This window comes from Cavia porcellus, unplaced genomic scaffold, assembly GCF_034190915.1.
Source record: "Cavia porcellus strain 051 isolate PalLab524CR breed Dunkin Hartley unplaced genomic scaffold, mCavPor4.1 scaffold_4, whole genome shotgun sequence".
Taxonomy (NCBI): Eukaryota; Metazoa; Chordata; class Mammalia; order Rodentia; family Caviidae; genus Cavia; species Cavia porcellus.
In genome coordinates, this window is record NW_026947487.1 from 51,132,879 (window position 1) to 51,147,430 (window position 14,552).

Sequence of the window (14,552 nt, forward strand, 5' to 3'; positions counted from 1 at the left end):
CAGCCGCAGGGGGAGAGAGTAATACCCTCCCTGCTTGCTTCCCAGTTGAAATGGAAAGAGATGCCCCGTGATGATGAGTATATTATTCATACACCTTTTGAAATACAACTGCTAAAATATCTTAAAGTGCGGGTTAACAATGGAGTCCAAAGTCCATTTACTGTGGGACTCTTGCAAAATGTTTTGGATGCATATCAGTTTGACACCTTATGATATCAAACATCTGGCACAAACATGCCTATCTCGTGCTCAATTCCTTCATTTTCATGTAAAGCTAAAAACTCTTGTTTGGGAGCAGGCCCATATAAACAGGACAGGTCCCAGTCTACATCCAGGAATAAATGATGAAATGCTTTCTAGGACAGGGATACATGCACCACTTGAGGAACAGATTCGATGTCCTGAAGAGCTATTTCCACAATTGGCAGAATTAGTAAAAAAAAAAAAAAAAAAAAAAAAAAGCATGGACAACTGTTCAGAGGATGGGGCTCTGGTGATGTCCTTCTTACATAATCTGCAAGGACCCCAGAACCCTCTACTCAATTTATGGCAAAATAACAAGAAGCCATTCACAGACAGGTATCAAACACAAAAGCTATGAACATTTTAATTTTAAAATTAGCATGTGGAAATGCTAATTGGGATTATAAACAAGCTTTAAATCCTGTAAAGTCAACTAATGATTTAACATACACTTGAGCGTGTCAGAACATTGGAACTGAGTTCTATAGGGCAACTATGATGGCTCAGGTTATGGCTGGTCTTGCAAATGCAAAAGGGAGTAATGCAAAATGCTTTAATTGTGGAAAAATGGGACATACTAAAAAATTGCAGAGTTCTTGGTAGATCTGAAAGGACAGATGCTGCAACTGGAGAACATCAGTAGAAAAGTGCCTCTGATGAGGAGGACTCAGGTTCCGTGCCTGAACTCTGTCCAAGATGCCAAAAAGGGAGGCATTGGGCCAAATATTGTCACTCTAAATTCCATAGGGATTTACACCTTTGCCAAAAATAAACGAGATGAGGGCCTTTCCTCAGGTCGGCAGAACAATAGAGGAGGCACAGCCTGTGAGTCAAAATCTCAGTCAACTTTACCCAGAGCAAACTCACCAGCAAATTCAAGGACAGCATCACAGGGGCTCGCTGGAGAGATATTAACTCATTCACTAGGGGAATGATTCAAGGTGTAGGGTTAGATCTTCCTGCAGCTTACAGACTCACTCTCATCGGAAGTGACAAGCCCACCCCAATTCCCACAGGAATTTGGGGTCCCCCCCCACCTGAAGGAACAGTTGGTCTTGTACTGGGAAAGGCTGATCTAAATTTAAAAGAAATAACTGTTGTGCCTAGTGTGGTTGATGGTGATTGTTGGGATGAGATATAAGTTCTTGTATGTGATATGTATCTCTGGATTTTTGAACAGGGAGACTACGTGGCACAGTTGATTTTGTTACCTACAGGGAAGCCTTCTTTTGTTAAGTATAGACAGCTCAGGAGGGAGCAAGACCCTCAGAGCAAAACTACAAAAAGATAAATCTATTTTACACAGGAAGTGACTAAAAACAGGTCTATATTTTATAAAAATTAATGGGAGATACTTTGAGGGTCTGATAGACACTGGTGCAGATGTGTCTGTAATTACATTAGAACAATGGCCTGCCATGTGGCTGACAAAATGGGTTCCCACCTCCCTTATCGGACTGGGGACCCCTCAGCATATTTTACAGAGTGCCTCACCTTTGCCTTATGAGAGACCAGACCAACAAAAAAGGTTTCTTTTTACCTTATATGGCATCTATTCCAGTTAACTTGTGGGGAAGAGATTTGTTACAAAAGTGGAAATTAATGCTGCCTAGCAATTCTGATTTTAAAGCTGAACAAACAAGTTCCAATTTGGAAACTAAACAAATAGATTCAGATTCTAAAATTAAGAAAATGATGATTAAAATGGGATATCAGAGAGGCAAAGGACTAGGAAAAAACTCACAGGAAATGAAAAAGCCTGTTAAGATTATACCTTAGAATGACAGGCAAGGTATTGGTTATCAGCAGGTTTTTTGACAAGGGCCATTGATGCTTCTCCCTCTGCAAACAGCTGTCTTTACAATGGAAAACCAAGGAGACTGTTTGGGTAGATCAATGGCCCCTTAAGAAGGAAAAGCTAACTCATTCACACAAATCATTTGAAGAACAATTACAGCTAAGACATTAGAAATTTCAGTTAGCCCTTGGAACACTCCTGTCTTTGTTATTCCAAAGAAGTCAGAAAAGTGGAGGTTGTTACAGGATTTAAGAGCTGTAAATGTCTACTTACTTCCCATGGGGGCGCTGCAGCCAGGACTGCCAAATCTTACTGCAGTTCCCAGAGTCCCGCCTCTCATCAAAATTGATCTGAAAGGTTGCTTTTTTTAACATTCTTGTTTTTCCCATGCTATATTCCCAGACTATATTTTTGCCTTTTCTGTACTTATTTTAAATTTTAAAGGATTAATATAGCTAATAATATGGGAGGGAGGTTATGCTTATGTCTTAACAGAAGAAAGATCCACAAGAAATATACAGCATTGGTGACAGGCACAATCAATGCTGAAGACAGCCTTATGTGAGTACTCAGTCAACCTGGGCCCAGAGAGATCTGCCTATCAGCCAGAAAATCGACCACCAGCTCCCATAAGAAATCAGGAGAGAAGACAAGTGATCCAGTGGAGTGACATCCAAGCAACAATTCATAAGGCTAAAGATATAGTCACCAGAGGAGAATTCCACCAACCCCTGAAAATCTTTTGGTTTCCTTAATGGCCCTGCTGGCAGTATCTGTATGTATAATACCTGTCTCAGGATTGGAGTAATGGACTTATGTCCCTAACCCACCATTGCTTTAGACCCATTACTTGGGCAGATTCTCCACCTGAGATTTATCGTGAACTGGACTTGACTTCCTAAATTGTGCCATTACAAGGCCACTCATTTCTGCATAACTCCCTTGTCTTATAACAAATCTATGCATCCCTGGAAGGATATAAAGAAACATGTACAAGGAGCTATCCATCAAAATATTACTATGGATACTGACACTCTCCAGAAGGAGGTGTTGTCAATGTCCCAAAAAACTAAAAAATTTGATGAACAATTTCAAGATTGGGACAAATTTTGTGATGCTTTAGATCAATTAAATCCATTCAACTCTCTGAAGGCACATTTCTGGCTTTATGTTGGTATTCTTGGAGTAATCTGTGTGTTTCTCCTTATTCTATTCATAGTCTGTCAAAGAGAAACCAAGATGGGCCAACTCCTAGACAAATTCAACCATGACTTATCCTGATCCAGCTGTTGTTACAAAAACAATAAGGAGGAGATATTAGAAAGCACTACAAAGTGGCTCTGAGCAGGATATAAATGTTACCTATTGGCTTTCTATCTTTATCTGTGAGTCTGTCCTAGGCCTAGGCCCCTTGCCTGGTGATGGAAGTTGATTCATAGTAAGTGAACCTCTATGAATCACTGATCCTGGCTGAGACCTGTAGTAGCCTATGAAGCCAGAGATATCTCAAAGGGCACAATAAAGCCACAGCTGCGGACACTTTGCTCAAACATCAATTAAGTAGATAGAGAAGGCAGCTGCAGGAATTACTCCTACAATCTCACTTCTACCATATCTTCATGACATGACAGTTCTGCTGAATTGACTTGCTTCATTACATGGAGATGTCCTAGAAGTGACTCCGAAGGTCCTGCTCATTGCCTGCACTTTCCTCAGTTTCCCCATCCTTTTTGGACCTAATAAAAATGGGCAGTCTAGAGAAGTCTTTGTCTTAGCCCTCAGAGTCTCGAGCTTAGCTAAAGGGTTTTGACCCTCTTGGAGCCCTAAAATCATACCACTTGTCTCATTTTATTTAAGCCTTCGCTGTACATTTGTTTGGGAGATTGGGGATCCAGATCAGGATGAGATATATGTCCCACACAGATGTTTCTGAGATTTTTTTTCCTCCCTTCAGGTAAGACAGGCTAGCATGGACCTGACTGTGTAACTTCTCTCCCCATAATTGGATAAGGCTCTGTTGGTTTTTTCTCATGTTGGGTTGGATTTATTGTAGAGAATGCCCTGTGTGTTTTTCACACGAAAACTTTCCTTCCTCCCCTGGATAAACAAGGGATTTTTCTCCAGTTTTCATAAAATCCTGGTGGGGATTTTGGAAGTGAAATCCAAGCAAATGTGGCTTCTCCCTAAATCAGAGCCCTGGGGGACTTTTAACTCTCCAACCAGACAGCAGGAATTAAGCCCCAGTATGTGTTCAATGTTTGTATGTTTCTGGCCCCAGTGGACTCTACCTCAGGTGAGCAGCCAGCTCCCCTCACCTCTTCTGCCCCAGGTACACTGTCCACAGGCTTCCCACAGTAACCACCCCTCTCTGTGCTTTAACCACCTACACCTCTTCAGAGCCATAGTCAACCAGGATCCAAAAATAGTACATGGAAAATTACAGAAATAAAACACTAATGTTTTAAAAGCACTGCACATGAGTAGCATGATGAAATTTGTGCCCTGTCCTGCCTGGGATGCAAATTGTCCCTTTATGCAACTTATTCGCGCAATATAACCTGCGTGTACCTTAGTCACTTGGTCACCATCTTGGTTTTCAGGTTGACGGTCACAACACAGAAGTGCCTCTGTTCAGGTAAACCCGATTTTACTCATGGTTTCTGTAACTGTTGATTTCCCATCACTGGAACAAAATGCCTGACACCTGGCAACTTAAGGAGGAAAGGTTTATCATGGCTCATTCTTTTTGAGGCTGTCTGTGCAGGGTTGGGTGCTTCCAAAGTGAGAATGGTATGGTAGAAAGGTATGGTAGAGGAGAGCAGCTCAACCCATGGGAATCAGAAATCAGAGAGAATTAGGGAGAATCAGGAACAAAAACACGCCTGACAAATCATGCCCCCAGTGACCACATGTCACCATGAACCAGTGGATTAATTCACTATACGGAGAGCATTCCTGTGAGCCAATCACCTTCCCAAATCCCTACTCTGAACACTTGAGACTTTTGTGGAGCATTTCATACCCAAACCATAACAGCACCACAGCACAAAAATAATAACACCATAATAAATCCAAAGCACGGGGCCATGGATTTAGCTCATTGGCATAAGCACCTGCCTGGCAAGTGTGAGGTCATGAGTTTGATCCCTGACAGCAAAACAACAACAACAAATCCAAAGCACTGAATTGCTCCTGGCTATTTTAGTATTGTATTTTGTTAAAAACTATCTTACTGTTGTTTGTCCATTACTGTGCCTAATGTATAAGTTAAGCCCTGTCAAATGGGATAGATGTATAGGGATAAACAGTGAATATGGTTTGGGATTATCCACACCTCAGGGATCTCTGGAATGTGTGGCTTGAGGTTAAGGAGGGGGTCAGTGCATTCACCCATCTCAGTTTTTCAGGGTGGTAGGTTATCCAGTGATTGCAATTCTATGATTGATCTAAGAAAAGTAACTGAGTTTCAGGGTTTTTTTTTTTTTTAAAGCTTTCTTCTGTTGTTCTGAGATGGGGAGAGACAATTTTCAAGTTTCTTTTTTTTTTTACATTTTATATACATGTATATATATATACATTTTATATATGTACATTTAAATTCTTACAAGAATGCACACACTACCTGTTTCTGGCAATTAATGCCATTTATTTTTATTTTTTAAGTATCAAAACTATCCTTCCTCACTAGATTTCTTTTCCATATTATGTCTGATCAGTCTGTTCTGCTGTAAAGAGAAAACCTAGAATACTTAAAGTGAGTGTCTCACTACCAGCCTGCTTCTGTCAGCCAGCTTCTCTGCGGAGGAGAAAGTTAGCTTATGAACGACCTCTTTGCCTCTCTTGTTATTTTCATTTCAGTCCAAAGTTATTAAATTCTGTGTAAACGTAGCTGTTTTATTTGAGTGCTTTCAGAGTGTTTATGAGCAAAGGGATTAGCGTTCATTGGTGAATTATTTTGCCGTAAGGACTGTACTAACCATTCTTCAAACTTTATTGTGCACCAAATTACCCAGAGATTTGCTAGAATGCGAATCCTGGCTCACGGGGTCCATCTGGAGCTGAATTTCAGTGTTTATCAGTATGCAGTGCTCGTTCCGCTTGCCAAGGCCCCTGTGTCTGGATGAACAGCACCTGTAGAGGAGGATTCTGAGCCTAAGGGGTGGAGGAGACATTTGCAGAGCAAAACCACGTACCTGCCTTGAAACAGAGGGCTTTTCAGACTACCTGAAGGGTAGAAGAAACGGTGCCCTGTAATGTGATCACTGTCATCTTCTCCCAACACAAGCTTTCATTTAGGTATTCTTTTAGGACGCTGCTGTGGGTTGAACTTCGTCTCTCAAAAGAAATTGTGGCATTCATCCCTGGTACATATGAATGCTAACCTTATATGGAAATGCGATCTTTTCAGATAAAAGCAAGTTAAAACGAAGTCGTACCTGAGGAAGGTGTACGCTTCCCAACGTGAAAGGGGTCCCTATAAAAAGAAAGGAGACAGACAAACGTGGAGAAACCCACAGAAGACTGAGGCAGAAGCTGGCAGCTACAAGGCGAGCAATGCCTATGATTTCCAGAAGCCACCAGAAGGCAGGGAAAGGTTCCCCTTGGCGCCTTTGGAGACCTGGATTCAGGATGTCTGAATAGTAAATGTCTGCTGCTGGAAGCCCCCGAGTTTGAGGTGATGTATTACAGCAGTCCTAGGAAATGCATAAAACCACTGCTCACCACGCCTGGCTTTCTAGATTCCGGAAAGCATCTGTGCGTCCCGCGGGATTTTCATCAGACAAGTTCAGGGGCCGCTGAGATCATTTCAGACCCACACAAGCGCTCATCACGCTGTGCTGTTTATTCAGCATATGAACCATTAGACAAAAAAAGAGAACATCCACTATGTTAGCTTTCTGGTCCTTTAACAAAAGGCAATCGAGGTAATCAGTTCACCAGGAGAACAAGTGCACTTCGGCTTGCAGTTTTAGCTGAGTAGGCAGCACCACACAGTGGGCTTATGACATAGCAGAAACTTCCCACCTGCGGGTCAGGAAAAGAAAGAGGAAGTGAGAAGCAGGTGCTGGGTTCCTCCAGCCCCCTTCTTCAAGGACGCGCCCCAGCTCGCTGACACTTTCACTAGGCCCACCTCTTAAAGGTCCCTCCTCCCAATAGTACTGGGGGTCCAACTCTTTTACATGTGGACTTTTGGGGACGTTTAACAGCTCAACTATAGCACTTACATTATGAAGGTAAATCAACTGTGTTGTACGTTACAGCAAAGAAGTACTTTATTTTGTTTTGAAATAATTTAAAGTATTTGCAATTTACACACATAAAGTATTTTTCGTGCTAGCATATTTTACAAAAAACTCTCCCCAGAGGGACAGAAATATGCCTTGGACGTGTGATTAATTGCCTAGATATTTGCTTGGGAACTGCACGGCTAAGCAACTGTTTATCATCTTTTGCCTCTTATGACATTTAAAAAAGACAAAGCTCTTGGGATTGCCCTGTATGTGTTCCTCAAAGAAATCTAAGGTGGAGAAATTTAAAATTCAGAACCAGGTTTTATTTTGTTTCTCTTTTCAAATGGAGCCCTGTACCTCGGCTTTGACAAATGAAGAGAAAATAGACTAGGGATGAAATTTGCTCTGCACTCTCCATCCACAAGTCCTGCAGTAAAGGAGAAAAATGTGCCGTCTTACAGATTCACAGGAGGGATCACTTTATTAAGCTTGAAAGTGCCCTGGCACAGGAACTCATGCAGGACACAGCAGGGCACTCATCCAGCCTTGAGGCTCAGGCTCAGAAGCAGAGACAAAAAGCACCTGGCCTCTCCTGACGAGACTACTCTCATCTGTTGCTGCCAGCTGCTGCCTGGGGCTCAGCAGTGGCTGCTGATTATGTCACCTCCATGTGGCCTCTTCATGTGACTTCAGCTTCTGGGTCATATGGGTGCAGCTCAGTGACCCAGGTGTGAGTGACTTCCACGAGATACCAGTGAGGTCATGAAGCTACCCCTGATATAAAGGGGGAGGACAGCCTCTACCTCTCATGGAGCACCTTGAAGCCTGCAAATGTATTTCGGTTTAGATCCCAAAATACCCCCCCATCTGCTCTCCCCTCCTGGCTCCTCCCTTGCCTTGCCCTGCTTCTTGTCTGTCACCCTGTGCCATGCTGTAACACCTCGGGGCCAGCCGACTACAGACATGTGTGAGCCAAGATAAGCTCTCTTCCATTAGGTTGCAGATGTCAGGTATTTTGTCCCAGCAGTGAGGAAAATGAGTAAGGCAGGAAGTGTTCAGGAATCATCATCCTACCTCTGTTCCTCAGCTTTCTGTCACTGTAACAAAATACCTGAGATGATGAACTTACAAGGAGCCTTGCTTTCTCCACCCTTTTCAGGGTCCTGGTTGGTTGCTTGACTCCTCTGCTTTGGTCCTGCAGCAAAGCAGCACATCAGGGTGGGAGCAGAGCAGAACAAGCTACTCAGCTCACAGCGGGGCAAAAGGGAGGAAAAGAAGGGATGGAGTCCTGCTACCCCTTTCTGGGGCTTGGCCTTTCCAGTGGCCTTTCCAGTGGCCTTTCCTTCACTGACCCCCACAACCACACGCTGTGACCAAGCCTGTAGCACACAGGCTTTTGGAGAACTTCAAGATCCAGGGCTCAGTCCCATGCCTCAGGATGGCTCTGACATGCAGCTGAGAGACTGCAGAGTTTCCATCTGATTTCAAGTGAGACTGCATGTCTGCAGCACTGTCTCCTCCCCTGCAAGATGCAGGGTTATATTGGGCAGGCTCCACTGGTTCTTTGCAAAGCTATGGTTTTGTTTTTTTCCCTGTAGTTGTACCAATGGAAACATTAGAGATTCCAGTCTGAATTTTACAAAAATAATATCTGGGTGAAAGTTTCTGTGCTGCATTTAGGCGTCCATGGGAGAATGTACTGGAAGTACATGTATTCTGACTACTTCGATTCTAGCCACCTTTTATGAGAACACTCAGCACAGATGTCACATAGTGTCCATAAGCGCCAGATGCCATTTCCTGGCCTCATTTGCTTTCCATCCCCAGAGTGCCAGCACTTAGTGACCTTTGAGGGGGCTGCTTGGGCTCACGGCCTTTGCTGTGAAGACCTCCTTATCAGCCTCTTTTCTCCAGAATGTAAGAAGCAATGTTGGTGTGGTTATCAGAGCAGAACATGGACAAGGGAAGAGTGCCTGGCTTGACCAATGTGGAATCTCCGATGAGGGACATGAGCAGGCACGTTGGGGACATCAGATGACCCAGGATGCAGTGGGACCGCTATCGGTCCCGTGGAAATTCCAGTTTGTCGTGTGGTGGATGCAAAGCTCAGCGTGTCTCATGGGTCCTCACCTTGAGAGGACATGGAACCATTAGCTTTTCTCCGGCTAAGGAGGTGTCACAAAATATGCAGTAGCTGTTTAAACGTTACTGTAGTAGAAGACACATTGCTATTACTTCTCCTAAGGAAATTCTCTCCCTTTCTTGGGACACACTCGTCCCATCCTTCTTGTCACTTTCGGAAGCAGTGCTGAGCGTCCTCTTCCCCACCTACCTTCAGTTGTATGGTGATCGCTTTGTTGTCCAGAATTGATTCAAAATATTTCTCTTTCATGATCATTTTAACTTGGGGAAGAGTCAGAAGTTGCATGGGGCCAGGTCCCGGGGGAAAGGTGAGTGAGGACGCAGTGTCACTTTTGTGTGAGCTGCCTTTGTCCCGGATGACACTGGGCAGCAGCGGGACCAGCTCTGCCTCACACCTGGTAAGGACGCTCAGGAAAGAGGACTTCCGGGGCTGCTTCGGAAATGGGCAACAACCTCGGGGAATCCAAGTGCGATCCCTGGCAATGTAAATCTTATCCTAATACAGTTTTAAAGTTTTATTTAAACGTTTGCCATACTTGTTGGTCATGCCTGACAGGGATTTTTGAGAATGATGCAGCCAGTCCAGGGCGGTCAGAGGTCACGTGACCGAGCTGCTAGTGACCCAGGAGCCACCTGACCGCTGGGGGCCCTTCTGTCTCCTCCCACAAGCAGCTGGGTCTTGTGAGACTTTCCCACCAGGCGTCCACGCCTGAAACCTTAGCGGGATTCCTGCTCATCTCTTCTCTGCTTTCCGTGGCGGTTGTGACCCAGAGCCAGTCGGGCAAAGCCCAGTGCCAAGTGAGAAAGTGGGGCGTGGACAGGGTGAGGACGCAGAGCCAGGCCGGGTGCCTGCCAGGCGCTCTTCTCCCTCCCGCCTTGGAGGCGGTGCTCGGCCCGGCCTGCGAAGGGGAGGCGGCTCAGGTCCTTAGCGAGGGAGCCGGCGCTCTGCACCTGCGCGCTGGCACAGGCGACCCATGTCCTTGGGCAGGGCGCACAGCCGCCTGCCAGGCGCTGTCCGACTTGGGGATTTTTGCTGAGCTGATGGGTGGCCATTGTGCATCTCACTGAAGTTTTAATAGCAACTTTCATTCTCAAGAGTGAGACGAAACTTTTACTTTAAACTTTTTAAAAACTAGTGCACGTTTGCAGAACCTAGCGATCCCATTCACCAGGGGGAGCGAGTCGGGGACCCCACATCTTCACCCATCCGCCCCCTTCTCCTCCGTCCCACCTCCCTCCAGTCCTGGCCTTGGGGTGAGGGAAGTCCTGCCAGGGGTTTCCGAGCGGGGCTGACCCACTCTACGAAAGGGACCCCGAGGGCTGTTCCTGCATTTTAACTGCGAAACGGCTGCTGCGCGCACTGCAGCTCACCCAGCTTCTAGAGGTCGGGGGCCCGCGCAGTACCCACTCGTGTCCTGGGCCGCGTGGAGTTAGTGAGAGCCTTGGGCTGTGTGGGCAGCGGCTGGATGTCTCCACAATACATTGTGGGCCCCACAGCACGCGGTTCTGCTCCTTAGCACGCACCTGACCCCGACCCCTTAACTGGAGTAAATTTCACCTGATGTCTCTGACGCCAGAAACCCGAAGCACAAATAAAGGGAAAAGCAAATAGAAGACAGGTGATCGGACACATGGAGACCAAGGACCAAGGAGGGCGAGGGGGGGAAGCCAAGGACTTGAGAGTGAAATCCACTGTGTGTGCACCAGCTGTCCGCAATGAGGGGAACTGTGCCCTGCAAACACAGCCTGGTAAAAATAAAGATTGACAACTACTTTTTAAACAGCAGTTTACTCTGTGGGGGAAAGTGACTGGAGGTAGCAGATGGTTCTTCCCCTATGTGGTGCATGTTCAAAAAGCGGCAGAGAGGACTGTGTGTGGCGGTCCACACTTACAATCCCAGTACCGGGGAGGCTGAGGCAGGAGGGTCACTGAGCATTGGAGCCAGCCTGGGCTGCATAGCAAGTTCAAGGCCGGCCTGAACGGTGTGGTAAGACCCTGTCTCAGAAAACAACACAGCACAAAACAAAACATGGCACAGATACTGTGATCGAAAGGGGGGATTTCCCCATCAGCCACCTGTGCAGGCCCAAGCAACATCCTCTGACAAGGAAATGAAGCAGCTGGCAGGATCGTGGCTCATGTCACCTGTAGCAAAGCTAGCAGCAGGGATGGGGACTGATAATACTGGTCAGCAGTGGTGACATCCAAATTAGTGATTTTTAACACTCAGAGCAAAAGAAGCCGGCGGGCTGACTGGGGTTTCCCCTCAGTTTCTGTGCCCAGTCCTCTATTCCTCTGTATCTTTAATAAGCTACACAGTTGGAAACGAAAAGCTATGTTTCTTGCTTTGTTTTGTTTTTGAGGCAGTGTCTCGCCATGTCATCCAGGCTGGCATAGGACTCACTATAAAGCCCAGGCTGGCTTTTTGAACTCGGGTAATCCTCCGGCCTCAGCCTCCCAGGTACTGGGATTACAGGTGTGTGCCACCATGCCAAACTGAAAATAAAACTTCTGGGTTGCAGATCTGACACAGAATGAGTGTTTTCATGATGCTCAGCTGTATGCAAAATGTTGAGGTTCTCTTTGAGAAAAGGTACTATGTAGAGACATACAAAATGGCTTGCAACAGCCTGGCTAGAGGAACAGCCCATAATCCACTAGTGCCTGCCTAAGGCGGAAATCCTGTTTGGGAAGAGCCATGGCTAAGGAAGCCAAGTCAAGGCCAAGATCATGGTTGGCCTTAAACAGGGCTCCTTTCACTGTGGCTGGTCACTGAGCAGTTCCCAGGGTGCAGCTTCTACCCTGCCATAGAGTGAACCCCACTGCACCGCAGGACCTTAACTATCTGTCTGCCGGGTTCCTGCTTGCTTGCAAAAGACTGGAGCGGGCATCAGGTGGCAGGTGCCGCTGCTGTCAGAGAACAGGGACAGTATGGGGCTTCCTATGCTTCTCTGGAAGGTGGTGCCACATCTCAGGGGTGGCAAAGTGGCCCTGGGAAATGGTGACTGGGCACAACCCAGCTAAGCCAGGGGACGTTAGGTGCTCCAGGCAAAGGGGAGGGTGAAGAGAGAAGGCCTGGAGTGAAAGGAAGGGTGTGGTTTGTGCAGGGAGCAGAGTGTGTGTGTATGTGTGTGCGTGTCTGTGTATCTGTGTATCTGTGTCTGTGTCTGTGTTTTCACAAAGATTCTGTCTTCATCTAAGCAACCCTGACCAGGCTGCCCTGAACTCTCCTTGAATGGGATTTGGTACAGGTACATTGTGTTTCCGAATTGTCCAGGGTCAGCAAGAATCCCAAAGGGTCAGTTTAGCCACTTACTGCCCCCCCCAATCTGAGCATCCATTTCTGGTCACTTGCCCTGCGAGAATCCTGCAAGTAGGTCAGCTACTGTCTCCCTCTGGTCACCTCTTGGTCGTTTTCTCTCCACTGGTCACTGCCTCGTGTCTTGGCCATAAATCTCCACTTCTCTTCACTGTATTTGAAGTTGTGCCAACCCCTCTGTCCTATTGCTGAACCCCATTTCTACTAGGCGTGGTAGCACATGTCTGTATTTCCAGCACTGGGCAGGCTGAGGCAGGAGGATCCCTGTGAGTTCCAGGCCAGCCTGAGCTACACAGTGAGGTCAAGGCTAGCCTGAATTGCGCAGTAAGACCTAATCTTAGGACGCTAAAGGCAACAACAGCACATCATTGTGATCCCTATTAGCATGGCACCAGGCTCAACTGTGCTTTAACAAGTGAATATTTTTAAAGTATTCATAGTTTTAACAAACAGACCATGGACAAGGTAGCACGTATTCCCTGCAGCTTTCCAGAGTGCCAAGTCAGGGCTGAATTTGTCTCACATGATTCAAGGGAAAGAAACTTCCAACCTACTAGATGCCTGGTATGAGTTTATGTTCTCTAAAATCGAAGAATGGGTTTTTAGGAACAATGGAGGTTAAGAGCAGAGCATATTTATTGAGAGAAAGAAAGCTTCTCTCTGTGAGAGAGAGATAGAGAGAAACAGAAGGAGTCCCAAGTGGGTTGCGAAAGACTGTCTTTTCTAAGGATTTTATAGAGCAAAACCACAAAATGAGGTGGGTCTAAGGTGGGGAAAACCCGGGGAACTTGCAAGGTAGGCATGAGGCGGGGACAGAACTGTGGTCAACCAATGAGATTACGAACGTAATTGCTCAGGTAAAATTGATTAGATTGGGATCCTATGGGGAGGCGTGAATACAGAATGAGTCTTTGCTGTCAGGAGCTGGGTTAGTGGTTCCCCTTCTGGCTTCCTCAGGGTGATTGATACCTATCTAGAATATCAATCCCTGATGTTTATACTTACGGTATATTTGCATGTGTTTTGTCTTTTGTTTTGAGCTCTGGCCCACAGCAGGAGGTGTCTATCTCCCCCCAGGTTGCAAGGTATCTGGTCTTCTGCACTGGCTCCTCCAAGGGCCCAGACCTGACTAACTGCCTAGAATATTTCTAACTCAGCTGCCTATAGCAGTTGGAAACCACCACCTTCACCCACAGCTCAGACTTCTCAGTGCAGTATTTAAAAACCCAACAAAGCAGAACCTGCTGGAGTCCACCAGCGGTGGTTGATTACCCGGCTGCGACTCTGGGCTGCAGGGAGTGAGAGTACCACCAGCCTGACCACCAGCTACTCCTGCTCCCTGGGCTTTGTGGGGCTACAGCTCAGCTCTAGCAAAAGCACCCCAGCTGTGGGGTTTACAAAAGGTGCAGTGCACAGGACCACAGCTGCCAAAATGAGAAATTCCATTCCCCTTCTCCTCCACCGGGCTTGTAAGCACTTTACAGGGTGACAAATGTACTCCCAAAAATCAGAGGCAGTCATTCAGGGGTGGAGCTCTCAAACCAAGCCACAGGCGTCAAGAATGCCTCTTGCTCCTGGCCGCCTTGAATGTTCCAGAAGTTTCTGGGTAGGGTTGCCGGATCGATTATAGCACACTGGAACTTCCAGCCAACATGAACTTAGAGATAAGCATCTCACAAGTATCACACTAAGCACACCTAATGGATGAGACATATCTATCTGTAGAAGTGTGCTGCTTGTCTGAAATTCATATTTCTCTGGACAGGCTGCATCCATATTGCTACACCTCTCGAAGCTGACTACATGTTGCTCCCTCCC

General features: G+C 46.3%; 1 long non-coding RNA gene across 1 annotated transcript; it reads right to left on the bottom strand.

Moving 5' to 3' along the window:
- Positions 1–6,031: 6,031 nt before the first annotated feature.
- On the bottom strand, positions 6,032–7,135 carry LOC134475589 (uncharacterized). The gene is made up of 3 exons (XR_010046764.1): positions 6,764–7,135; positions 6,478–6,515; positions 6,032–6,172 (listed from the first exon to the last, which is right to left on the bottom strand). It is a non-coding gene; the product is annotated as an uncharacterized LOC134475589 (long non-coding RNA).
- Between the last annotated feature and the right edge of the window lie 7,417 nt (positions 7,136–14,552).